Genomic DNA, 27,653 nt, shown 5'->3' on the forward strand with positions numbered 1-27,653 from the left:
TATATTCTCACTCAAGCTGATGTGATGACACCCGGGCTCTGATTGCAACAACCTGCACATTGCTTTGAGGGTCCCGGTTTTAGGCAACAGTGGTTCGCCTCCCGTTTTCAGCAGCTGAAAATATAGTCACCCTAGTATTGAGTAAATGTACTTGGTTACATAAAAGTACGTAAAATTATACTCAGTAAAGTTAAAGTACCTCGTAAATGTACTTAAAGGGGTACTGTCACTTTAAAAAGTCATCTTAAAATATGAGTTAATATTTTTATGATGTCATTGTGGGAATGCGCAATTATAAGCCAATCAAATTAATTGATTGTACTTAGACTACTTACTGTACTGGTCAGCTGTTGTTGGGGGGGCGAGGGGCAGATTACATTGACATGAGCTTCAGACGGTTTCAGACCGTTTTCAGAGAGACCACGTGACCTACTGTATCATACTATTATAATTTCGGGTTTCGGGTCGTGTCAGCGGGCCTTTAAGTAAAGTACTTGAGTAAATGCACTTAGTTACTTCACACCACTGAATGTAGGCTATAAATGTTGATTAGAATCCAGCACACAGCGACGATAGGGCCTTTCTGTGTGAAGTTTGCATGTTCTCCCCGTGTCTCCTAGGGTTGATACCCTCACAAAAACATGCAGTAATCCTGGTCTCAATAATGCCTCCCCTGGCCAGCCGGGGCGCCTGATGGAGGGGAAAGGAACTGGTTGGAATAGCGTGTTCCTTCCACGCGCTACGTCCATCCCAGGGAAATCCCCCCTGTCAGGTGAAAAGAAACAACTTGGACTACTCATGCATTGAAGGAAGCATTAGGTCAGTCCGTTGTCTCCCCAGGCGTGGCAGGGGGAGAGCAGAGCCCAGGATTACATAGGCAATTGGCAATGGGTGAAAGGGTTGCAAAATCGTGGGATAAAAATTATAAAATAAAAAAAAAAAGAATCCAGCACATGTCATTTTAGGAGTCCTTGACATGAAAAAGTTTGAGCACCACCGACATAGAAACAGGTTCTTCCAGAAACCTATATTAAGATTTAGGAGATAGACTCGGATCCATAAATTCAAAGACTCAGGTCCATAAATTCATAGACTTACACAAATGTTCTCGATTAAAAAAATAGCAGCTCTACAAGCTCGCAGCCACACTGAGCTTGTATATCTGTTATTTTGTAATAGTTAAAGCATAAAACTAAATGGGTTAAGTGGGTCTAGGCTGATAGTGAATTAAACATGCATTTAACACTTTAAATGCAAACATAGAGGTACACACAGAGGTGTAGAGTCACACATTAAGGACAACAATGCTTTATTAGTCTAACAAAGTACAGTACAGTCACACAATAAGGATAACAATGCTTTAGTCTAACAAAGAGCAGTACAGAGAGACATTATAAGGTCAAGACATTTAAACAATGCTTTGTTCATGGTTTCAATGTTTGATGTTTGACCCTCCTTTAACCTGAACCATCCTAAATAAGTGTCCTTACATAGGATAGAGCAGGAAACCACTGAACATGTTCATGTTGTATGTTTTTCCTACATCATGGAGCTTCTTCCCACCATCTAACTTCATGTAAACTCTGTCTCCCTTCTGCAGCTCTAAGATCATCCCATTAGATACAGATTCCCAATGAGCACCATAAGTGTATGCATGGTTACGAATGAGTCTCTGTTCATTTTTATACATCATGATACCCGTATAACTTGATGACTGGTGGTGAGTTACAGTAAATGTGAAGTGATAAACTCCACTTGATGGTGCTGTGAAGATACCTGAGAGAGAACACACAAAACATGATTTTAAAACAGGTTCTCAATGTGGGGTCCGAGGACCTCCCAGGGTCCTGGAGGAGGTTCCAGGGTCCCCAGCAACATGTTTCATATAGCATCAAAATCAGTTTAAATACCTTAACCTCATTCTATAATTAGACTATTAGAAATAGATCTACAAGCTGACAACACGTTATGAACTTGTAGATCTTCAGATGGGGTCCACAGTCAATTTGGAGGTCCTCGATATTAAAATGTTTGAGAACCACTGATTTATATCATTGTTAATTGAAACCAATGGCATTAACAGGGGGTCAAGGACCCCTAAGGGCTCCTCCAAATCTTTGTGCGATAGAAACTCTTCTCTCCTTTTTTGTATTAACCACTGTAACCCTATGCTATATACAGTATACACAGGGCCAGGGGTATGTACCTTTAATTTGCCTTTAAGAGTTGGCGGGCTGAGAGGGGGATTATGGGATACGCTTGGCACGTTGTGGTTGTTCTTGTCAGGGAGAGAACAGTGTGTGACGGATGTTACAAGCAGTGATCTATTTTATTTTATTACGAGTGATACTAAGTTAGAACCTTGGCTGTTCACATTTTCCTACTGGAATATATATTGTTTATTAAAACCACAAGTTCTCCAGCACGGACTCCTTGCTTCTTTTAACATAGAAGAACAAGTTAAGGATTACTCTGTCAAGAAGAGGAGGACGGTGGTTATACCACTAGAACCCTATCCTATAGCGTCCACATTCAGAGAACTTTAGCCAAAAATAGTAGATCTACAAGCTGCGAGCTTGTAGATCGGCCATTTTCGGCAAAGAGCTTTTGTGTAGAGGGGGAAAAGAACAGACTTAAGTAAAGAGTGAAAAGTCAAGTTTTATATTCAGTTCAAATGGTGAAATAGCTGAAAACATTAATTGACATGAATCCAAAATACACTGATGATTGTGTTGTCAAAAGATAAAACTATATGGAATCTATTAACAGGTTGTGGGGGGTCCCTGCTTCATCTCTCAAAACGTTGAAGACTCCTGCATTCAACTTTTCTCACCTCATCCAGTCTATTGGTTTAAATAGGTAACACACTTTGAAGGTTTATGTACATTACTGTCATATTTACCTGTCTGATAGATGTAAGTTGATGAAACTAATTGATTCTATAAAGTTAATTTAAGTGAATTAATCATAACCCACCTGTCGATGGATTGTATGCTTTGCCGATGTTCGTGATGACATTCCTGTAGACTACAGTGCTGTCACTAGATGGTGTAAATGATGCACCCAAACCAGCTGAAAAGGCCACCTCTGTTTTGTCTGTCAACACATAACATTATCATATTGGTTAGAATATTAATAAAAGCATACAATATACCATTAATTCAATACAACAATCAAATGTAGGCTATTATGGTCTTGCCATACAGAAGCTTACATCCAACTATCAGCTTCAACAAGACAAAGTGGTGAAAGTAAACAGTGGCTACACTACTTCAAGTTCATAGAACATTCTGGTGTGACTTTGTGAATATTCAGTAAGTCTACAGTAGGATCTTAGTTGACCGAGTTCAGTAAGAGTGGGACATACATTGTACCACACATGTGGAGGCTGGAACATTCAACGAGGAGGTCTTTGAATGGTTTTATTATGACATAAAACAGGATCTGATCTTTCTTTCTAAAGGTCTATCTGCAAACAGGATCTGATCCTTTCTAAAGGTTTATCTGCAGCATTTAGAAGTAGTTGTTATCTGTCAACTGTCCTGATAGGAGAACCAGTATAAAGATCATTGCAATACGTTAATCTACTTGTAATAAAAACATGAATTTAACTTTCAATAACGGTCAGGTGGTTTCATCTCATTGGTCAGACTGTCATTAGTGATGTTTAAATAGTGAAGTCACTACTTTGATTCAGACCAGCTGAATGTAACTTATTGTGATCATTTACACATTATGCATCATTAATGACCACTTAAACCTTACTGTATAATTATTCATCAATACTAATAGAATCATTTATCATTAATAATAAAATCTATTATAATATCTACCTAAACCTTACTGTATAATTATATACCTAGTTAAACGGGGATAGTGTTTCCCTCGACACCAAATCTGCCAAAAAAACAAAACAAAAAAAAACTACTAGATCTACAAGCTTACAACACGTCACATAACAAGCTTGTAGAACTGCCATTTTACCTCAATGTTTGCCGGAGATTTGGGATGGGGTTCTGTTTAACTGGATTCTGACCTTAAATTCATTACTATTCATAACTAGTTTCAAAGATATTTTGGGAGAATTGCAATGTTCAGTAATCAGTCTTCATTTTAGAACATCAAGTTTAATAAATATACTGTACTTACTCCTCAGTGCCTGCACTTGTTTGTCAGTGGCATTCAGGTGGCTGTCAGTGGCATTCAGACGTCTTTCAATGGTGGACAGCAGAGCAACATGAGCTGAAATCAACACAATATGAGCATTAATAATAAGTCATAAATACTCTTTATATGATCAATACAACAAATGTCAACAAATTGTTGCGTTACTAATAAAATTACACATGTGAAATATTGTTTGGAAAGAAATCGCCAACGTATAAAATATGGTTAAATTGGTTATAATGATTATGACACTTGCCTACTAAAAATTACATGGATGATTTCCTGGTTTTAGCACTGCTCTTTCCAGCCTGCATCCACTGATCATCAGCTTCAAATTACCTTTACTTTCTTTCTCCAAGTCTGTAACCTGGCCCTCCGTAGCAACCAGCCTGGTCTGATGGTCTTTAACCTGGTTCTGGGTTGCAGTTAGTGAGGTCTGGAGGTCTGTAGCCTGGTTCTCAGTGGCGGTTAGTTTGGTTTGATGGTTTGTAACCTTGCCCTCCGTGGCAGTTAGTCTGGTCTGATAGTCTGTGACCTGGCCCTCAGTGGCAACCATTCTGGACTGACAGGAACTCAATTTGGTAGCCATTTCTGAAACAAATAAATCAGATAATAAATGAATGACTTAGGGAGAGTTCACCTCCAAAATTACTTTTTAATCGATAACTCTCCCCATGGAGACTTGAATTCATGGATTATTCCCCTTAGAACCATCCCTTTTTAACTGCTATATGAAACATTTCAGCCTGTATTGTTCTTCAAGCTCCATCTGGACCATCCTTACCTTTCATTAAGTCCTTCTGCTGCTTGGATTCTCTCTCACTGGCTGTCACCCTGGCCTCCATGTTCTTCAGGAGCACCACCGTGACTCTGAGGTCTTTGACTTCTCCCTCCAAGGCCTCCATGTTCTTCAGCTGCACCTGTTGTTGCGCCACCGTAACTCTGAGCTCTTTGACTTCTCCCTCCAATGCCTTCCCTCTCTGCTCCATCACCATGTCCCGAAGCTCCTTCAGCTCAGTCCAGAGGTCAGCTTGGCTGCCTGGTCCACCCTGAGCCCCAGCAGCCTCACACAGACAGAGCAGTAGAAGCAGCGCAGCAGATCTTCATTCTGGAATGGAGTGGTGTCTCACAGCCTTCTTTTAAGTCCCCCAAAAAGACACCTGATGAACAAACATCAGACACGTCATTGAACCCATCCGTCTTAATGGACAACTTTGTCTTTTTACAAGAAGGGTTCATATTTTAGATTGTAATTAGAGAAAAGAGGAGCGTTAGAATGTTTATTTACTTCTATTGTTTTAGCCAATTTAGCGAGTTTGATTTCAGTGGTTGGGGCCAAATATGTCTTTTGACACAATAAGCCCCCTACATGCACCACATGGTTTTCTTTCATGGTTAGGTGTGACTTCTGGTGGCAAGTAGAGTTGCTAAGGCTTCCTACATACATTAACGATATACATCGTCTCCGTGTCGTTTGAGAATGAGGGGGGAGGGTGGGTCCAATTCATTCTCTATGGAGGTCACATGGTTTTTTGTCTCTTGCAAAACTCTTGGCCAAGAGACAAGAAGATTCAAGCCAAGAGGCTTGGAAGAGACATGAAGCCATGTGACCTCCATAGAGAATGAATTGCCCCCCCCCCCCATTCTCAAACGACACGAAGACGTCACGTCACTCTTGGAATGAAGCCTAAAGAATTTGTCGACTCATTGTGTCTAAAAAGAAATAATTAGACAATTAGCCACTTGCACACATGCCGCCAACCACTGAAATCAAACTAAAATTGGCTAAAACTATAGAAAGAACTAAATGGAAACATTTTAACACTAATTTTTTTAGGTGCTTTAATTACAATCTAAATAATGAACCCTTGTAAAAAAACAAAACAAAGTTGTCCTTTAATGATACTAGCACTGATAACTGGCTTCTCAGCCACTCAAATGCTTCATATAATCAGCTGCTGTTATTCAAATAAATGTAGCATAGGGTTGTTCTGGTGTGCTGAGCATGCCTTCAGAGGTTCAGTTGGATGTCAAAACTAGATTGATATGAATTCAAGCAATGAGTTTGTGTTCCTGTACATCGTCTCCGTCTAAAAAAACATGTTTGGGTCAAAATTAAGCTTGTATTCTCTCCACTGACAAAGAAAGTCAAACAATGTAAAAGGTGCATTCAGTTAAGGGGAAAACCACTCAGTCTCAATATTGAACAATGTCATTAATATATCTTAGGAGTTGTGGAAAGAAAAAAATCCCCTGTGTTGCTTAGAACTGGAGGATTGATTTTGGAGTTTGAACTCAAGGTATATAGTATAGGGGAGTTAAGTTAAGTTTTCATATATTGACCCATGTAATTTTCACCTAGTGTTATAAAATAAAATGCATGATAGCACCCATAAAGCTACCTCTGGTGCAAGCCTATCACATATGTTCTCAGTCTAGACATGTATACCATGACAAAAATCACTATGAGCATTATTCCCCTCAGTTGGTACCGTCCAACCCCAGTGGCTCACCGTTTTAAGACTGCCTTTGACCTATACCTTTGACCAAATGCTGAATATCTTGTGTGGCTCTGGAGCTTTCAGAAGACAACCAAACTAGTCTCAGTCCACTGGCAACAATCCTCTCCACAGACACTGAATGTTGGTCTCAGAGTGAGTCTGCAACAATCCTTCTACACTGACTGTTGGTCTCAGACTGAGGGCGGATTCACACTGCGGTCTCGAGACCGGTCTCGAGGCTACTTGGCAGATGTTTAAACCGGTTTTGACAGTGTGAAGCGTGCGGTCTTCCTCAGAAACGGATAGCCTCGAAACCACCTCAAGAGGTAGTCTCGAGACTGCATTGTGCGACCTCGAGACCGGTGAGCCGCAGTGTGAAGCAACCGGCCTCAAAAACGGTATTGATGTTGAACGTGACCTCATATAATGTCGACGAGTCAGCCGTCGGCACAAATAAACACTGGGTAACAGTTGTCGACATGGCCATGGGATCAGCGACTTCATCTCACAGAGAGATTGCTTGCTTGTAGGACTGTCTTCTAAAATTCGTTTATATGTTTTATATCACCAGTTAGCCTACTACTGTGGTGCGCTGGACTGGTGTCATGTACTTCCAATTGGGAGAAGTAGCAATTGGCGAACAGTTATTTATTGTCTCGCACCAGCGCACTGAGGCAGGGGTGAAAGTGAGACGGGACGGCCAGAACCGGCGCTCCGTTAAAACATTCGGAACACGGGACTGTAATCTAGGCTGACCTAGGATCAGATTCAGGTCCGTTATTAGCCGCGAGGCAGCGACATGAAGTATGGCTGTAACTGTGAGATGATGGTTATGCTGCTCTGGGATCAGATTTACAGCGGGAGGGGGGGGGGGCTTGGTGCGTGCGTGCATGCATGTGTGTGCGCTGTCGCCCGTCGGGAAAGAAAAGCAGAAAGAGAAAGCACTAGCCTACAAGTTAAACCATGAACTGTTAAACCATGAAAACAAACCGAAAATGACTTACCGCTGTTGATAGAAAATAGCCTAAAAGTATTCCTTTATCCCTGACTTTTGTTTCGATGTTATAGATTCCTTGGCACTGCTTGTGCACTGCTGTGCCTGCTTGATGTGCCATTAATGTGAATATTAAGCCACAAGCGTTTCAGCCATGTTGATTATTAAATAATTAAAATAATAACGTGCGCTGCGCTGCATGTCTCGCTCATCATTCTGCACGTTTATGCGCCTGGAAAATAGCAGATCTACAAGCTCACAACGCGTCGCGGATGCAAGGTCGGTGTGAGCTTGTAGATCAGCGACACAGGTCAATTGATATGCAAATAGGCTTGTTTGTCTTGTCGAGGTGTGGGGGGTGCGAGACCCAAGACCACTGCAACAATGTTCCACACTGCGCTGTCGCGCGTCATTGAATTGTTACACCAACTTTCGTGCCTGAATTTATTGGCAACCACCATCAGCAATGTCGCATAGTTGATGACACTATGTGCATACCGCCACCTATAGGACCGGGCTGTATAGTGCTAGTGATCTCCAGGGAGGCCAGAAGGTCTGCCAATGTGAATGCTGGCCAGCGTGAACCAGCAACCGGTTTCAGAATCAGTTCTAATCAAACGGATTGCAGTGTGAATCCGCCCTCGTCTCTGCTCCTCCCTTGCTCTGCTCAAATACTCTGATTGTCCTGAGTGCAGTCACCTGTGAGGACCAGCTGAGACTGCTCTGGCGATGAGCTGTTGAGTGTGTGTGTGTGAGCTTGTAGATCTGCTATTTTAGAAAAAATCGTGAAAATGTGTGCACGACTTTGAATATCTTTGACCCGATCTTTGACCCGACTTCTAAATCCTTCCTCTAAATCAGCCGTTCTCAAACCTTTTCATGTCAAGGACCCCCCCCCCCCAAATTACAGGTATTTGGCCGCGGATCCCCATCTCAAAATATGTTGTTTCAGGGACCACCCAGAAGTAAACATTTGAGTTACAAATGTTCACTTTTAAATAGATTAAAAAAATGGAAATTAAGATTTTTCAAAAATAGCAGATCTACAAGCGAGTGCCGCGCTTTGAGCTTGTATATCTGCCATTTTCAATAGTTAAAGCATTCAATAATTCTTGGCCTAAATGGCTTTTAATTAGTCACATGGGTGGTCTCCGAACACTGTGGAGATTGTCAAGTCAAAGTGGGCTCTGGTCCAGAAAAGGTTGAGAACTTCTTGTCTGGTATTGCTTTACTTTTCTTTCTTTTTTTTGTCAATGGAATGTATGGAATTTTTGCCTGCCTGGCTGAGGTTTGCATGCGGTATGTAGGAATATCACTCCCTCATAAGGAAGCATGCCCATGTTTTCTGTATCACTTAACAAAACATCACATGAAGGGTGATTAGGGTGGAGCAGTGGTAAAGTGACTGCCCAGTGCCCACCACCGTGAAGGTTGTGGCTTTGAATCCACCGCTGCGGTGTAACACTTTTTCGAGCCTTCGCGTGATGTTTTGTTGAATGATTTATTAGGACAACAGCACACCAGAGCAGGGGGTCTTCAACGTTTTCAGGTCTACTAGGACTAGGACCCCTTAGTTGAGAGAGAGATGAAGCAGGGACCCCCCCCCCCCCCCCCCCCCCCCCCCTCTTGTTAGATGACGGGACCGCAAGTGTCCCCATATCTGCTGACCTGAGGGTCCTGGTGGTGGGGAGTTCAGTGATATAAGGAGGCTTTTTAAACGAAGAGGAGGATCTTGAAGTTGATTCTGTACCGCACAGGTAGCCAGTGGAAAGATGCCAATATGGGAGTAATGTGGTTGCTCCTCCTGGTGCCAGTCGATGACACTAGACATATCAGTACGCAGATATCTCTGGAGATGTGAGTCGTGAGACTAGGAAATGCAGGGAGCTGACTAGTACAACCACAATTTGATACTCTTGTACTGGGAGCCGACCAGTACAAATCGCAGTCTACTACTAATACTGTTTTGTGCCATTTTGACTTTGCATGCACATCCTGTTTCGAGGTCCATATCGAGACACACAAAACCAAGGTACAGTCAGCACAAAATAGACGGATCATATTGGGACCCAGAACCCCTACAGGTAGGAACCGGTTTAGAGAGATCAACTGGCTCCCAGTGGAATCCAGAGTTACCAGGGCCAGATTGACCATGGTACATACAATAAAATATGGAGAGGTCCCCACATTCTTAAACAGATGTTTTACTCAGGTAAGCAAAGTGCACACACATTTCACCAGAGCTAGTGTAGCAGACGTGAGCCAAATAGCCACACAGTGGAACCACCTTGAAAACCACCTTGAAACCATTGTCAAACTGACAACCAATATTAGGTCTTTTAAGCAGCTGACAAAAGCAGGTCTTTTGTAAAAGGTTCCCCTATAGAGGGTCATTAGTCTAGGGCAGGGGTGAGCAACTTTGATGATGGAGAGGGCCATTATATTTCCACACTCACTCCATATCAGACCCATAACCCCATAGATGATCTACAGCTATTTATATTATATATTATAAATAGTATTTTCATCTATTTTTGAATTGGAATAACTTCACAAACTTAAATAAAAAACCCATTGGACATAGAAAAGACTTTGGAATTGTAACAGCTGAAATCAATAATATAGGCCTATCAGTATTCCAATATTAACCTGCGGGCCACATTAAGTGAAGGTGGGGGCTGCATGTGGCCCCCGGGCCGCCAGTTGCCATATGGTCTAGGGAAATTTAGGGAACACTTGTTGTTATGTATCTACTGTAGGATATGTTAAGCGTTTTGTATTGTAATGTGTTAGAGGACCTCAATGGAAATACGTCTATGAATCAAATAAAATCAAACCTGTTGTACGGACCCACTAATCTTGTCTAAATTCCCACTGGGCCAGATAAACAGATACAAAATATCTGTCTCCATTCAAGTGGATGGTAAGATACAGATAAATATCTATCACAGATATTTCTTTTTATGTATCTTACCATCTGCTTGAATGGAGACAGATATTTGTTTTATCTGTGTATCTGGCCCAGAGGGAATGGGCCTTAGTTTTAGTTTAGTTTAGTTTATTTGATCATCACATATTTTCATACAGGTCATACATTCATATAATCATTGTTACAGGTGATCAAAAGGAATAGGCTGAAGCTGAAAGCTTGTGAATGCCTATCCTACTTATTCATGAATTAAGACATTGATTAGTTATAATAAGAGTGTTCAGATTATTATTATGTTATTTTTTCATCAAAAAAGAAAAAAAAGAAAAAAAAGAAGAAGAAAGAAGAAAGAAAAGAGAAGAAAAAAGTGAAAAAGACTAAAAACAAGAATGTATATGGAAATAGACTTGATAAACATTTCATAATAATAACAATTCAAGAAACAGAGATTTGTTATAAGAGTGTACTCGTTTACCGTCTAGAGAATGATAATGGAAGAACGTAGGTACAAAGTAATAGTAAAAAGAAAATAATAATAAAATTAATAATGATAACAAGTGCAAATAAAAAATGATAATAATAATGAAACTATGTTTTGCTGTATTTGGCCAGGATATTTAATTTGAGTATTTTTTTAAATTGTAAAATGTTCTTACTGTGTTTGATCTCTTCTGTCAAACTATTCCAAATCTTTACTCCACAAATAGAAATGCACATACTTTTTCGGGTGGTCTGAACATTTGCTTGTTTAAAATTTAGTTCCCACCTTAGGTCGTAGCCCCCCTCCCTATCACTAAACATGTCAAGAATGTTAGCTGGAAGCAGTTTATTTCTTGCCTTGAACATCATTTGAGCAGTTTTGAACTCTACTAGGTCAGGAAGTTTCAATGTGCAAGACCTCAAAAATAGATTATTTGTGTGTTCATAAAACCCCACTTTATGTACTATTCTTATTGCCCTTTTTTGTAATATGAATAAAGGATGAATATTACTACTGTATGTGTTTCCCCACACTTCCAGGAAGTAGGACAGATATGGCAGTATGAGCGCGTTGTACAGGGTTAACAGGGACGTATAATTAAGTATATCCCTTGTTTTCCCTAAGACACCAACATTCCTTGCCACTTTTGCCCGCACATACTGTATATGGGATTTCCAGTTTAATTGGTGATCTATTACTACTCCCAAGAACATATTTTCGTAAACTCTTTCCAATTGAATACCGTCAATTTTTAATACTGTTGTACTGGGAGCTGCCCAGTACAACCACAGTCTAATATTGTTGTACTGGGAGCTGACCAGTGCAGGCTGATAGTGCTGTACTGGGAGCTGACCAGTATTGTATTCTTTGGCTCATCATTTCAAATTACACTTGTGGTTTCTCTGTCCTTATTGTGGGCTCGCCTGGAAGGCGAGCACACGTATGTTATCTTCATTATTTATTTCTATACTATACTAGTCAGTATCCTCAAAACTTTGGCGCGCTTCATCTCCTAAACGCTTACAACTTTCAACACCATTCAAATTTTTATGTGTTCAGCTTACTGAGGACAAGTGTGCGTGTATTTTTCATTTTGAAATGTTTTGTAGTATAATTATAAAAAAATAAAAATGTTTAACTTTAAGCACCCAATGCATTTTCAATGGGTTTAGACAGAGTGAGACATGAAAGGGACCCATGTTTATATTAAGTCGCTGTGGCTGCAATATTCACACTTCAGATATGCTATTTATATCAATGCGTTCACACAGGTCTGCTGTCTGATTTGATCCAAATGTCTAAGCTGTGTGATGTATAAAACTATAGTTATAGTTAAAACTATAAATAAATGTCCCTCTACACTCTACTGATTGACACAGCTGTGATTAAAGGCTTGGCTGTCATTGGCTGTTCTGTGGTGATGTAGCCTTACATAAGTCGGACCTGCAGTGACAATGTGAAAGTCTCGGCAGAGACGTCTTAATGTAAGGCTAGTGGTGCTGCAAAGTAACCAAGTACATTTACTCAAGTATATACAAGTACTTGTACCTACAGTACAATTTTGAGGTACTTTTACTCTACTTTCCATTTTTGTTACATATACTCTACTATAAATACAGCATTTGACAGCTTCAGTTACTTGTTATTTTGCAGATTTTATTATTAATAAAAAAACATAGATGGACCACTTAATACTGCTATGAAGTTGATCTACAATGTGCACGCACGCACACGCACGCACGCACACACACACACACACACACACACACACACACACACACACACACACACACACACACACACACACACACACACACACACACACACAAACAACTGTTACTGTGGAGACGTTTGCTTGTATTTGTCTTTGAGACATGTTTTGTAGTGTTTTAGAAATTTTACTTAAAAAGAATAAGGGATTATTCTAAGTTATAGTTTTGCTTAGGCTTGCACCCCAATTGTTTGGCTACAAATCGGGAAAAATGGTCTACATTTTTTGTGCTGGATGTGCTCTAATTTGTGCAGTTGAAATCATCAATTGTGCTTTTATATATATTTATATATATAAATATTTATATGGTTATGAATTAGCAAATTTAGCAGCAGTTTACTGATTGCCGGTGCAGCAGTATTTCATTGTAGAAGATAGCAGCAGAACAGTGGTGTCGTGTAGAATATCTCAATAATGATAGCAGCACAAATTATAAAATTTACGGCACAATTCAGCACTAAAGAATGACACCATTTTTATTATGTTTTCATCATATCTTACTTTCCATTTTTGTTACTTAAACTCCACTACAATTACAGTATTTGACTGCTTCAGTTACTTGTTACTTTGCAGATTTTAGAATTAATACAAAACATAGGGAAACCTGGAGGTCCTTGAGGGTCCATTGCTGGTTCCCAAAGTGTGGTTCGGTTACCCCCGAGGGTCCCTGAAAGGTTTCCAGGGGGTCCATGGCTGGTTGCCAAAGTGTGGTTCGGGTAGAGTACAGTAAAAGTACAGTAAGGTTCAGTAGAGTACAGTAAAGTACAGTAAGGTACAGTAAAGTAGAGTACAGTAAAGTACAGTAAGTTACAGTACAGTACAGTGCAGTACAGTACAGTACAGTACAGTACAGTAAGGTGCAGTACAGTATAGTAAGGTACAGTACAATACTGTAAGGTACTGTACCTTACAGTACCTTAAAGTATCCTATTTGTTGGGTTGGAAACGAGCCCACACTGTTTCGAAGGAACAGTCTTTCTAGTTGTAAAATAAATATTGAAGGGACAGATTATATGAAACGAAACTTGTGTTTAATTTTTAAAGTTGCAAATTATGACCTGAAGTGGTTTTAAAAAAGTGCTGACATCATTAGGTGCTGTACATTCTGCTAACATACAGTAGGCCTACCACTATTTACTACAGTGTTATTTTATACACAGTTAGTAAATGCACGCACAGCGTGCACACGCACGCACGCACGCACGCACGCACGCACGCACACACACACACACACACACACACACACACACACACACACACACACACACAAACCAACATTAGACTATACTTTGTTGTAAAATGGTAGTCTAAAATGGCCTACATATCTACATGCTCACCATGTGTTGTCAGCTCAGCTTTTCACTATTTTTTATATGTATATTTGTTCATTAATATATTTTTGAAATAGTTTTGACATTGTTTTAAAGTCATGTCGCCCAGCCCTAGTTGTGTCACTAGTAGTGACACAACTTCAATGTTTATTTATACATCCAAGTGTTTTCTTTCAGGGATGTTGAATTGCAACATTAACTCAATCATAATTCAATTAGTTAACTCAACTGAATTGAATTGTTTTCATCAACATGATTTTCAGGTGACAGACAAGCTCTCCACTTCAATCCACCACTAGAGGGCAGCATTACCGTATTATTTGAAACAAGTTCATTCAGCGTTCAGCTGATCCTCCTGATAGACAGACAGACAGTACACAATGTGTACACATACTAGCTCATATACGTGAAGTTATATTTTTGGAGCTGTGTGCAGCTCCCTATACGTGGCTGTGTGGGTCTGTCTGTGTGTCTGTCTGTCTGTGTGTCTGTCTGTGTGTGTGTATGTAGCCTGAACTTCCTAAACTTCGGCACGCCACTAGTCCCACAGTTTTGCCACCACACACTCGCGCCATATGTCAAATCGACCGGCTTACTCGGGAATCGTGGGCTATTACTTTTCTAAGAGAAAGGTTCTATAGTTTAATTGATATTAATTTATTAGTGAATTAATTTTCCCCATTGACTTATAATGGGAATCGCAAAAACTCACATTCAATTATTTGTCTCTCGCAAACCATAGGGGCTAGAGTTTCAAGACTTGGAGAGGAGGTTCATAATGATTTCAAGGATTAAATAAAAAATAATTGTGTCATTTGGCGCCATAACACCCCACTTTACGTTTTGGCCTGTAACTCTTGAACCGTAGGTCGGAAAATTAAAAATATGTTTTCCCTGGATTCCTTGGGCCATGACGCATCTCCCCATATAGGCCACGCCCATTTGCGCCATGATAGATTTTCCGCCATCTTGAATTTTCTCCAAAACACACTTTTTGCTCCTTTTCCTACATATTTTCTTCAAATGTCACAAAAATCGGTACACATGATCCACACACACACACACACACACACACACACACACACACACACACACACAGCTCCACTTCACACGGGTGTGATTTTTTATATTCCTAGACGAGTCTGTGTGAAATGTTTGGACAAAATGTCATAGTTTAAGTTGGTCTGAGACACATGATAGCTACAAATACAAACAGGCATACATTGAAATGCTGAAAAGGCCATGGCTTTCATGAAACTGTTTAGCCTATACAGCATGTCTGTAACTGTAACAGTTATTTGTGTAGGATTACAAGCGACACCCCTGTAGCCTGTTTTATTAATAAATTGGGCTTTTCGTTCTTCTTTGAGCTGACCACACATCTGTAGGTGGCGCAGATGAGTTAATAATAATAATCTCCGTCTGGTGGAAAAAGTGTATTTTCTGGCCAAACAACGTGGATTGTACACAAAAGGTGGGGTCCTGAGAGGCTTCCCACCGCGGAGAATGGGCACCCAACGTCATAAAACTGCCTTTGTTTTGGCGAGTGGCGGAACAATGTCCTTTATTTTTTACAACAGTTTGACGTCGCACCTTACAGTCTATGGGGAAATACACAGTTGCTGGCAGAGAGAGAACTCTCGCTGCTAGAGCTATGGAGGGGGCTTGGCTCCGTTCGGAATCAGTTTAGAGACGCTGAGGAAGGCCACACGGCCGAAACCGGTCCGTCTATTCGGTGAGATGCTGTGAAATAATGATTTAATAAATCTACAAGAAACTACTCCAGAGAGTGCGGATATTCCCTTTTTTCCTGTTACTTACTTGAATCCTGCACCCAGTAAACTAAAAGACTTTATTACTCTCGCAGAGAGCGCGTCATCTCCAGACGGTTTTGTACCGACTAGGAGATTTGTCCGTTCGGAACCTCTCACGTCTCACTCCGCTATGAGCTCCGAGTTGAGGTTCCTCACAACTGTCATCCACAATCGGATAGTTGCGGGGAAGCTCCGCCGTCAGGAACACTTTTTACCTTTTGTGACCATCGTATCCAAAAAGTAAAGGTCCCATACCCGTCTCTCGGGTGTTTACTTCTTAAGCGTGGAGGAAAATCTAAGCGGCGTTTTAAAATAAAGAGTTTAAATCGCTGTTTTCTCGCCCTGACCGCTTGGTGGCGAAACATTTCTGGTATGGCCAGTCACGTGTAAGCATTACTGCTTCCGTAAAATTGCACTGGGGAAAAAATGCCCTAAGGCTGACAAAAACAGTGATTTAAACTCTTTGTTTCAAGACGCCGCTTAGATTGTCTTCCACGCTACAGAAGTAAACACCTGTGACACCAGTATGGGACCTTTACTTTTTGGATACGATGTTTACAAAAGGTAAGAAGTGTTCCTTGACGGCGGCGCTTCCCCGCAACTTGCCGCTTGTGGATGACAGTTGGGAGGAACCTCATCTCGGAACTGAATATAACGGAGGGAGAGGTTCCAAACTAAAGCCTGGTGAGGCGAGGTTAGTTCCAAACGGAGCTATGGGAGGGGGCGGGACAGTTTGAAGTAGAGGGAGAGGAGGGTTTTCAGGGTGGGAGAGCGAGACGAGAATAACATGCCAGTCTGTGAATTAAAAACAAAACAAAAACGACCAGACATGAAACAACATAACGTCATGCTGTTGCGTGTGGAAACGTCAAGCCCACGATGATCGAGCTGTCACGGCGCGTCCGCTCCGGGGCGTCACGCAACCAACATGCGTTTACTGTTCGGTGTACCTGAAGAGGACCGGAGGACCCCGCGCACCACCGCCACCGCTCTGTGACCGACTAGGAGCGACCCTCTGCCGGGGTGAGAGCACCAGCACCGCACGGTGTCATTAAAGGAGTGGTTCGCCGGTTTTCAACCAAGTCTGTGTTCTTTTAGTCAACTACGTTGATGCTAAAACACGTCTATTTCCTTACATTACTGTTCTGTGGACAGTAGGGGGCCTTCCTACCACGTACGTCATAGACTGATTCGGCCAATGAAACGCCTGGCTATGACGTACGTGGTGGGAGGCCGTTGTAGCTGCAGAAACTACAGTAGGTTTGACCCGGTGTGGTTGCCGTAGCGTTAACGCTAGTTAGCAACAACAGTATGGTTGTTACTTGTTTCAGACATGTTTTCTACTGACATAGGGACTTGCTGGCAGAATCTTCGGTAGAACTACTTTTTATATGAACTGGAGTAGGCTATGCATTACATTAGAAGAAGGAAGAAAGGAAAAAAAAGCAGCGACGTGAACCAGAGAGAAAAGACGAGGCGTCTCTCTGCCAGCTGGGACTAAGCTAACATCATACACACTGTCGTAGGACCATTCTCTGCACCCAAGTTATTCTGCCCGTTTGTTGTGACTACTGCTCCATGCTGCTAGGATCCCCAAGTTGAACTGGAAGAGACAACCGAGACCCAATGGTATGTTTCATTCATGTATAACTTATTTGTGTATGTGAGTGTCATCATCATTGTGTCCTGGCATGCACATTCCTATATTAATCCCAATTACAGAATGTAAAGTCTGTAGGCCTAAGTTTACTTTAAAATATGTATGATGGCACTGATTTTACTATGTATTTCACATTAGGAGTCCACTAGTACAGTGGCTCTCAAAACTTTTATTTTCCAGTACCTCCTATGGGTCTATTTGGTCCCATTTGTACACTCTGACAGAGATGGAAAAAGGACTAAGATACTTGAGTAAAAGTAGGCTATCAATACTGCAATATAGAAAACGTTCTGTAAGAAGTAAAAGTACTAAAGTATTTGCATCAAAATATACTTTAAAAGTACAAAATGTTTGAAAATGGCAGATCCACAAACTCACAACACATCGCATCAACACATTGTGAGCTTGTAGATCGTCTATTTTCAAATAGCCTGGATATAAAATAGGGCTAAAGTTGATTAATTAGGTTTTATAATATAATCATTTATGTGCAAAGTAACTCAAGTTTTCAAATGATTGTAATGGTGTACAAGTACTATATTTGGATTTGAGCTTGAGTCAAGTACCAGTACAGAAAGCTGGAAATAATTCAAAGTACAAAAGCCTCAACATTTTACAAGTACTGCTTACACCACTGCTCTCAGAAAATAAACCTGTGATCCATTTGAACCATCTTCAACTGAAGGTCCCTCAACACACTGAGAACAACAGCACTAGCAGATCTGTCTCTGGTCATATTTAATATTTGTATGTCCATGACAAAAATGTACACCAGGGCTAGGCAACCTTAGGCACGAGTGCCAACATTGGCACAGGGGGGGGGGGGGTGATCACTGGCACACTGGCAGAAGTGTGAGACAGGATTTTTATTTCAAATATATATTTTAAACATGGTAAATTAAATTAAGTCACCTAATTTGCAGCAAATGACATCCTGCATATAATTCTACATTCATTAAAGCTATGAACTCTGACTGGGGAGGGAGTCTGGGAGATAAGTGACTTATTGCTCAGAGTCTAATGATTGTTATGTCCTTCCAATCAAAATGTCCACACTTATGATGGCGTGTCATTAAAATTCATGTTGACATGGCACACTATCTAAAAAATAAAACCATGGCGCTTTTCATTTGAAAAAGGTTGCAGACCCTGATGTACACGATAAGCTGCCATGGCGATGAACCCTTTGTGTGTGACAAAGACAATGCAACATGTTACAGTATTTTCTTCTTCTCACTGCAGGCACTGCGGTATCGTTTGGAGTGTCCTGGAGAGTCGTCGCAAGTGGAGAGTCGACGTCTTCTTACCCTGGCATCATTATATTGTATTATACATAACAAATGCATAGAGATGTGAACATTTCTATGATCCTTGTCATAATAGATAATAAAATAGATTCAATACATTTGATTTTCCTTCTTTTCTGTTTTTACTTGTAAGAAATATAATGTACACAGTATGGAGTGCTGTGTGAACCTGCCATTTGTAACACAGTAAACACAGTACAATTTAACAAACACAGTGGCAAGTACTTCTGTTTCAGAGCATTACTGTAGTCCAGTGGTTCTCAACCTTTGAGTCTGGGAGTTTGAGCTTGTAGATCGGCTAGTTTCACAATATTTATCTGTGGAACGGAATCGAGCAGAATGTAATCCCTCAACTCCTACAGAGTGCTTATCAGGGTGGGGGGTCCCCAGTTCAAATATGATTATGTTGCAGGGACGCCAGAGGTCACGGCTTGTGAAGGTTAAGAACCACTGCTCTACTCTAGCAAATAATATATTACCGGTAAATGCATATTTTCATGACAGATTGCAAGGATGAAACCAAAAAGCTCATGATGTTATATATTGTTTTTATTCACAACCTGATACTTCGTTGCCTGCTGTATGCCTTTTTAGTGTGTAGTCCACCTGAAATTGAAACCGTTATTCTAATAGTTTGTGCTGTAGCCAATACTGAAAATGGGTTGAGCAGCGCACACTCTCGACCAGAGCTAGGACATGGTTGTCCCGGATGTTTTAGGGTTCTGACATGTTCCCTGTGTTAGCTGATCTCATTTAGAAATTTAGCAGACACTTATATCTGCAGAAGGGCAGCACGATTCTTGTAAATGATTATTTTTCTCCCTAGGATTTGGAAAATTATTCTCTCACTTTTATCTTATTTCCCAATTTGACTTAAAATAACAAGCTTATTACTGGGTGTAGAGCACAGGCGAGGCAACATTAGAGTTGAAAGAGGCTTTAGAGTAGTCTAATATTAAAAAATTAGATCACATTGCTGTATGAATCGAGAGTAAATAATATTCCTGGGAGTTCCTTGTAAGCTGCTTCTTCTACGGCATCTCTTCAGAGGGCGATGTAGACAGTTGTACCGCTGTCTTCCCGCAGGACTGCTATGGACATCATCTTGGACATGGTGGATTATGTGATGTGTCAGCACCTTATGCAATTATAGACAAAGAGGAGGAAAAATGTTTCAGGGTACACAGATTTTTTACAATGACATTTCAAAATGTTGCCATAGCTTTTACCCCATTTCTAGTAATCACACCATGCAATAATGAGAATCCTAAACCAGTTTGCTAAAAAAAAGAACAGATCTATAAGCTAACAACAGTAACACTGCATTTACCATGTTACATATTTCATGTAATGTTGGGGGGTTGCTCTCGGGCACAAACCTCTTATCTCCATATTTAAACAGTTTTTTGTTTGTAAGTTTAAACCCTACTTTATAAAACAGTGAAGTACAAAAGAATAAAAAGTAACTGGCAAAAGTGCTGGATGATTACAATTTAGGCATTTAGCAGATTTTAATCCAAAGCGATCTACAATAAGCAGGTAATACAGTATATCAATATAATAGGATAATGTCAGTACATCAACAACAATATAACAAATGCATAGCAATATCAATCTAGAAAAACAATAACATTTAGACCACGCACCTAATCAGTAAAAAACATAAAAAAACAAACAATGCGATCTAGCTTCATGTATGGTCAATGAGGGAAGGGGAGTGTTACAGTACTGCTATGTGTTTTAGTGGAGTTATGTGGATTCAGTTTGTTTATGAGTTTGTCTGAATACAATATATTCTAGTGATTCACACACTTCACAGTTGTGTACCCAACGTTTGGTTGCCTACACTAGGAATCGGAGTGTATCATCATCATCATCTTTTATAATAGCTCACGTTACATCATAATTACTGTGCAGCCACTGGGGGAGGGGTTGTTTGTCGATTCATATACATTATAATACAGTCCCCTCTGTTGACTTTTATCTCACCACTTTTGGGTGCCCTGCACATTTACATTAATGTTGGAACCATCGCTAGCAATAACAATAGCCTAAAAGTAACCCCTCTTGAAAGAATACACCTTGATATGAAGCCTCTCCACCCATTAGATGGATGATTCTAAAGACAAGAGATGACAACAAAATAAAAATAAGTGTTACAAACATGAATCAAGTTGCAACCTTTGCTTGTACATTATACATTATGTTTCGTAGAGTGGCATTTTAATTCCAAACATACAGTACATACCTATGTTCTGCTTTACAAGGGACAGTTCAGCAGTTGTCCATTCACTGTATTTGGGGGAATACAGATGGAACCGCGTTCTCCTTTATTGTGGTCTTTGTTTTCTTAGCTTTGCATTGTGTCCATCAATCCTGCCATTACATCTCGGTGGAAGTCATCTGTTGTGAAATGTTTACTAATCACTACACACAACCGCAGATTCATGTCCCATCGTTCTGCAGGCAGCAGCAGCACCCGGGGCTCGCTCCGTCGCTCGGCTTCATTCAATCATCACACCACGGTAAAACAACAATGCCATGTTGTTTCACCAACACAGTTGCACACGTTTCAAAACTTCTACAACTGCTCAGCATCACTGCGGTCATAACATCCCATCTTCTTACTACGTGACTTCCAACCAACAGCAACAAACAAACTAAAACAGCAACGCAGCGAGGATGTTATTATGGTTACGCTGTTAGCTTAGCTTTGGCTCTCATCTCCAAGCGCTGCTTGCGCAAAGGATTGTGGGTGCTGAAGGAAGTGAGGTTGGTGCTGTAGGAAGTGAGGTCATAGCTTCGCGTTTCCAAAAAAATGCAAATGTTCCACAAAAATAAAATTCCTTTTGGTTTCCATGTTAGAATATGATAATATGGGATTACAAAAGCCCTTGAAAACGACCGGAGCTCCCCTTTAAGGATCAGACTGACAGACTCATAACTGTGGATATAGTTATTTTAGGGGCGAAAACGTCCAATCATAATTTTGCTTATGAATGGCCATACATAACGCAGTTTAAAAGTGTTACTGCAAGCTATTAGGCTACAAATAATATCAGTCACCCAACAAAAAAATGAGAAATAACTGTCAACTCAAAGATTTAATCGCGTGATTGTAGCCTGTAGTTTTTTTTATGTATTTCACCCAAGGGACGTTAGTGTTACATTATCTCACAGCCATAAGTCTACACCACCAACCATTTGGCAACGACAGGAAGAAAACATTTTAAAAACAACATTTCAGACCTTTATTTTTAATTTTTTGTATTTACTTTTGCTTTGATACACGTGTAGGCTAAATAATAGCCTTGGCAAGCACCAACATCGCGGTTCAGAGTCGTTGCGGTTCAGTGTTGATCGATCGACGCACGTATTGATGGCCAGACAGTGACTGACAGGTGACAGCATGCATGCAAGGAGCAGACAGCTCAACGTTGCCTAATAATTATTAGCCTGTAATGTAGCCTAATTCATCATAAATAATGTGTGTTGTAGAGATGGTTTTGGGGTCTTCTAGTTGGACTATTATTTTCATATCCTGGGACGTGATTCATTATAACTCGACTCACGCGGGATCTGGCAGCCTATACCGGATTAAACGGGGAGGTTTATGCTTAGACCGAAAATAGCCGATCTACAAGCTCACAACGCGTCGCTCGGCGACGCGTTGTGAGCTTGTAGATCGGCTATTTTCGAGAGAAGGAGTATACAGCAGTTGTGGAAAAAATAGCCTAATTAATATGGTTTTACTTACTTAGTAAAAGTAGTAGCCTAGGAAATAGTCTGTGACAACTAAGTAAAGGCCTATGTTAAATGTTTGCCAAACATGTGCAGGGCATAATAGGCCTATCAAAAGTGCAAGTTTAGCCCACCCTATTAATATTAAACAATAATTGGCCTGTACTACAGGCCAAATATTGTATGCGGTACTGACAGTAAGGACAGAAGTGCAGAGTGCTAATAGGCCTACTGTTTGTATATTTGTTTTAGGCTATATTTATACTTTTTTTTTATTTTGTTGTTTGTATAGCTTGATTGCTTGATTGAAGACTTTATTAGAAGTTTGCATAGGAAAGGGTACAGTTTGACAGTACAGTTCACTGTTACAAGGTCAACTAAAAGGAGATCCTAGTAAGCTTTTTGGCTTATTTGCAACCTCTGCACCTGATGATTTGTATTTTTGGATATTTCACTCCTCAATAATGGCAACTATTGTTGTAGCCTGCTTTTGACTCACCCATGCATTTGAGCACTTGAACCATGAGCTTGTAGATCAGCTATTTCCAACCCCCACACATTTGTATGTGTGGGGGTTGGTTGTATGGGTTGGTTCCCTTGACACATCACATGACTTTTTTTTCTATTGATTACTCACGCCATGGAGACATGAGTTCAATAATATCTTTTTGTATTTGTCGCATTCCTAAGACAAAAATTTGATTATTGTACATTTACCCCCATTGATTCCGGATGGGGGCACAAATGTATTTGGGTCCCCATCTGGAATCAATGGAGGTACATTTACTGTAATCAAATTAATGTCTTAGGAATTCGACCATACATTTTTTGTTTATTGAACTCAAGTCTCCATGGTGTGAGTAATCAAAAAGTCATTTTGGGGATGAACTACTCCTTTAAGTAACGAGCGTGAGTGCTTTTTCCACCACTGCTGTGTGTGCCACTGGAATGAATGCAGTGAGAGGAAGACTGTGTTAGCTTCTGATTCCAGTCCAGTTAGGCCAGAGGGCGTGTGTGTGTGTGTGTGTGTGTGTGTGCGTGTGTGTGTGTGTGTGTGTGTCTGTGTGTGCGCGCGCGACTGCGCGATGTGTGTGTTCATATTTGTGTCGATGTTGTAATAGAGGTTACAAGTACAAGTTAACCTCTGCCTGCACGCACACACACACACACACACACACACACACACACACACACACACACACACACACACACACACGCACGCACGCACGCACGCACGCACGCACGCACACACACACACACACACACACACACACACACACACACACACACACACACACACACACAGCTTTACAAGGCACACATCAATCTTTGTTGGTCAGTGCAGCATGTGTGTGGATTTGTGTTTCGCTAGTAATCAGATGAAGCCATCGTATGAGTATTCTTCATGAACCGAGAGCTTGTAGATCAGCTATTTGGGGCGTAGATCAGCTATTTTGGGGCGTAGAGGCCGGGAAACCGTAGCACCCCGGTCTGTAAGTATTATAGCACGGGTTCCCAAACTTTTTTGTCTCAGGGCAGCCCATGAATATTTTTTTAATCCGAGGCACCCCTACATTATAACTTTCACTCCCAGCACCTTATATTCATAGCATATCGTCGTTGTCGGGTGGAAACCTTGTATATCCAAAACCGTTTGATTTGTATGTATCATCTATAAAATGTACTAAACTAGTGAAAACAGCCGATCTACAAGCACACAACGCCTCGCGATGTGCTTGAAGATTGTCTGTTTTCACTAGTTTTGATGCGATGGTCTTGTATGATCAAGCAGGGCAAAAGACGTACATATTTGAAACTTGGAGAAACGAGGTTTCTGCCCGACAGTGACGATATTTTAGTGATTATGTTTGCGAGGAAAACATTGAGATAATAGCCTTTTTGGTTAGAACTGACTGCAAATAACTTTGTACTTCAAGTTTAAAATGATACTAAATATTTTTTCAAGCGTCCAAATAAATTCCAAATATTATCAAAGTATCTCGCGGCACCCCTGGACTGCCTTTCACGGCACCCCAGGGTGCCCTGTCACCCACTTTGAAAACCCCTGCTGTAAGTATTATAGGATTTACATGGTTCACACAATGACTGTGTTTACATGGACCCTATGCTAATTAGAATGTACTCTTTAAGGCCCATTCCCACTGGGCCAGATAACAGATAAAAAAATCTCTTCCTCCAGATATGTTTCCATTCAAAGTGGATGGTAGATACAGATAAAATAAATATCTACCACAGATATTTGCCACAGATACTTTTATCTGTGGCAAATATTTGTTTTATCTGTATCTACCATCCACTTTGAATGGAAACATATCTGGAGGAAGAGATTTTTTGTATCTGTTATCTGGCCCAGTGGGAATGGGCCTTAAGTCTGCTTGCCCTAACAGGGCAACCAGACTCTTCCATCTTTCTTTCTTTCCAGATAAACTTTACTTTGCCGCGCTACTCCTCCCACAGTTGTTTTGGTGGCGCACAATTGGGCCATATATCAAATTGACCGGCTTCATCGGGAATCGTGTGCTTGCATGTTGCCAAGAGATGTGTTATCTAATATCTAACATAGTTTAGTTTATATTAATTTATTTGTGAATTAATTTTATCTATTGACCTGACTGGGAAAATGCTGCTCAGCTTGCAAACACTTCCTGGCAGGAAACAAGGAATATTTAGAGGAAGGGACACTATCGCTATCACGCAATTCCAACTGGCAGATTCATCGCACCATGGGTGCCAAACCTCAGCTGGAAGTTCGGTAGAATGCACTGGAGTCAGTGGAAGCCTGTGGACCAGCTCATGAACAAACACTATTTCTGAACAATTGAGACCTTTACAAAATACTCGGCTCAGGAAAATAAAATGTCACAAACAAAAGTTTCCTGTCTTGCAACCGAATCTCGCGATACTTCCGAGACGGAAACGATATCTGCCGCTGTTTTGATTATGTACTGTGCACATCGAAAATGATGTACTGTGCACAACGAAAAGCAAGTGATTAGAAAACAACATGTCACACGTCTTCTTTTATATTCCTGAACCGATCATATGACAAAAGGTCTCAGTCATTCATAAACAGTGTTTGTTCACACGCTGGTTCAGCCGGCTCCATTCACTGCCATGTATTTCATCGCACTTCCGGTGCGAGTTTTGGCACCCATGGTGAGCGTCATGGCACATCCCCCATGCCCCCCCCCCCCCCCCCACCCCATGCTTATCATAAGCAGACATGGCAACTCAGTTGTCACCCAGAGCCCAACATCATTGAGTTGATTACTACTTTCCTGGGTGTTTCCCCAAGCCCAGGTGTTTGGCCCTACTTCCTGGGAGTGGCCAGGAATAAGGTGAATAGTGCTTCAACCTTTAAAAAAAAAAGGAAAAAAATCTTGGCTAGTCAAGCTAGCAAGCCGGTATAAAAGGACTGAGTCATTAGTTTGGTAGCTGGGCACACTTGCAATGTCCTTACAGGCCCGCCAGTGGAGCCAGTTGTAGAAAGTCTGATTATAAGCCAGTAAAGGGCCATTTATAGTTACGTATGGTTGATTTTGTGTACGTTTTTGGGTGAGAACTACGTACGTTAATTACGGCCCCATGCATAGTAGACATGCACGTTATTTATGTGCCGACCCGCTCTCCGCTCCAATTCTGCTCCCCTTTGGGCCGCGCGCCACATGAAGGTGGTTCTCACACGTGTAAAAAACCGAAGCATTTAGTCAAAATAATGTAGAACCACAGATTTTTGACCCGCCGTGATTTTTGGTACAGTATAAATAACAGTCTGGACTGGATCTGCTGTCTGTCGTCTGTCGGCAACATTTATCACGGTATTTGCAACTCCGCGAGGGTACACATTTAACCACATGGATGCGGACCCGGAGTAGGCTAATTATAACAAAACACACGTACACACCCGCTCATATATTGAACATAATTCCCAAGTAATAAATGAGCCGCATCATCATCTCTTCTTGTGACTTGTGTGCCTCGCTGTCTGTGGCTGTGCTCAGCTGATGACTGTTGATGCGTGATGAGGAGTCGAGGCATCCTCTTCAGTGTTTGTGTAACAACCCTTTTTCCGTTTCTTGATAAAATATATTATTATGGGACACACAGTTTGAGAACCGCTGTTAGAGCAGAGTTAAAGTAATTTTCATCACTACTGCGCCTATGTTTTATAACGGTGGTCACTGCACCCATCTCGCTTTTGGAGGCGAGGCGACCCGATTATAGTAGTGGTATTCGCGGTAAATGTAAAACTCCGCGAGGTACAGATTTAACCACATGGATCAGGACCCGGAGTGATTATAACAAAACACACCCGCATATAATTCCCAAGTATGATGAGCCGCTGCAGCTAATTAATCAGCTCTTCTTGTGTGCCTCGTCTTGTTGGCAGCTGTTGGTGGAGGATAGGCGGTGTTTGTGTGTGTCAAGCCGTCCTGTTGCGAGTTGCGACGTTCCTTTTTTACCGTTTCTTGATACAATATATTTATCATTTGGACACATAGTTTGAGAACCGCTGTCAGAGCAGAGGAAAAGTAATGTTCCTCACTACTGCGCCTATGTTTGACAACGGTGGCCGTGGGTACTTCTTGCTACGGATACATCTTGTACGTTGAGTCCGTCCAGTTGGGTGCTGTCCGTAAGCGTCCGTATACGGAGATAAATCATCCGGAGTGTTACGTACTGGGAGTCAAACCGGACCAAACGGAGTAAAGTTCTCTCCCCCTCCGTTTCTTATGTATTCCTGCGGTCCTTATGTACTACTATGCATGGTACTTTAACTGTGTGCTGTGTGAAAGCATGTACACTACAGTACCAGCTGGCAGGCTTACAGCCTGCTCAGTGTGTGCAGATTACATCCTGACCCATATATCAGCCATGACTTGACTTTTCTGACGGCATCAGTATATCAGCAGTTATTCAGCCCATGTGTCCCCAT

The 27,653-nt window shown here is 41.1% G+C and overlaps 1 protein-coding gene and 1 long non-coding RNA gene across 2 annotated transcripts in view; both read left to right on the forward strand.

The window, feature by feature from the left end:
* The window catches only part of pdzd2 (PDZ domain containing 2), a gene marked incomplete at both ends in the record, with an annotated part of 171,941 nt that overhangs the window by 17,524 nt on the left and 126,764 nt on the right, over positions 1 to 27,653 (forward strand). The window lies entirely within an intron of this gene.
* Positions 17,284 to 19,053, forward strand: LOC308295998. The gene is made up of 2 exons (XR_013962600.1): positions 17,284 to 17,617; positions 18,891 to 19,053. It is a non-coding gene; the product is annotated as an uncharacterized lncRNA (long non-coding RNA).

The sequence above is a fragment of the Nannobrachium achirus genome (assembly GCF_963921795.1).
Source record: "Nannobrachium achirus genome assembly, chromosome: 12".
Classification (NCBI taxonomy): domain Eukaryota; kingdom Metazoa; phylum Chordata; class Actinopteri; order Myctophiformes; family Myctophidae; genus Nannobrachium; species Nannobrachium achirus.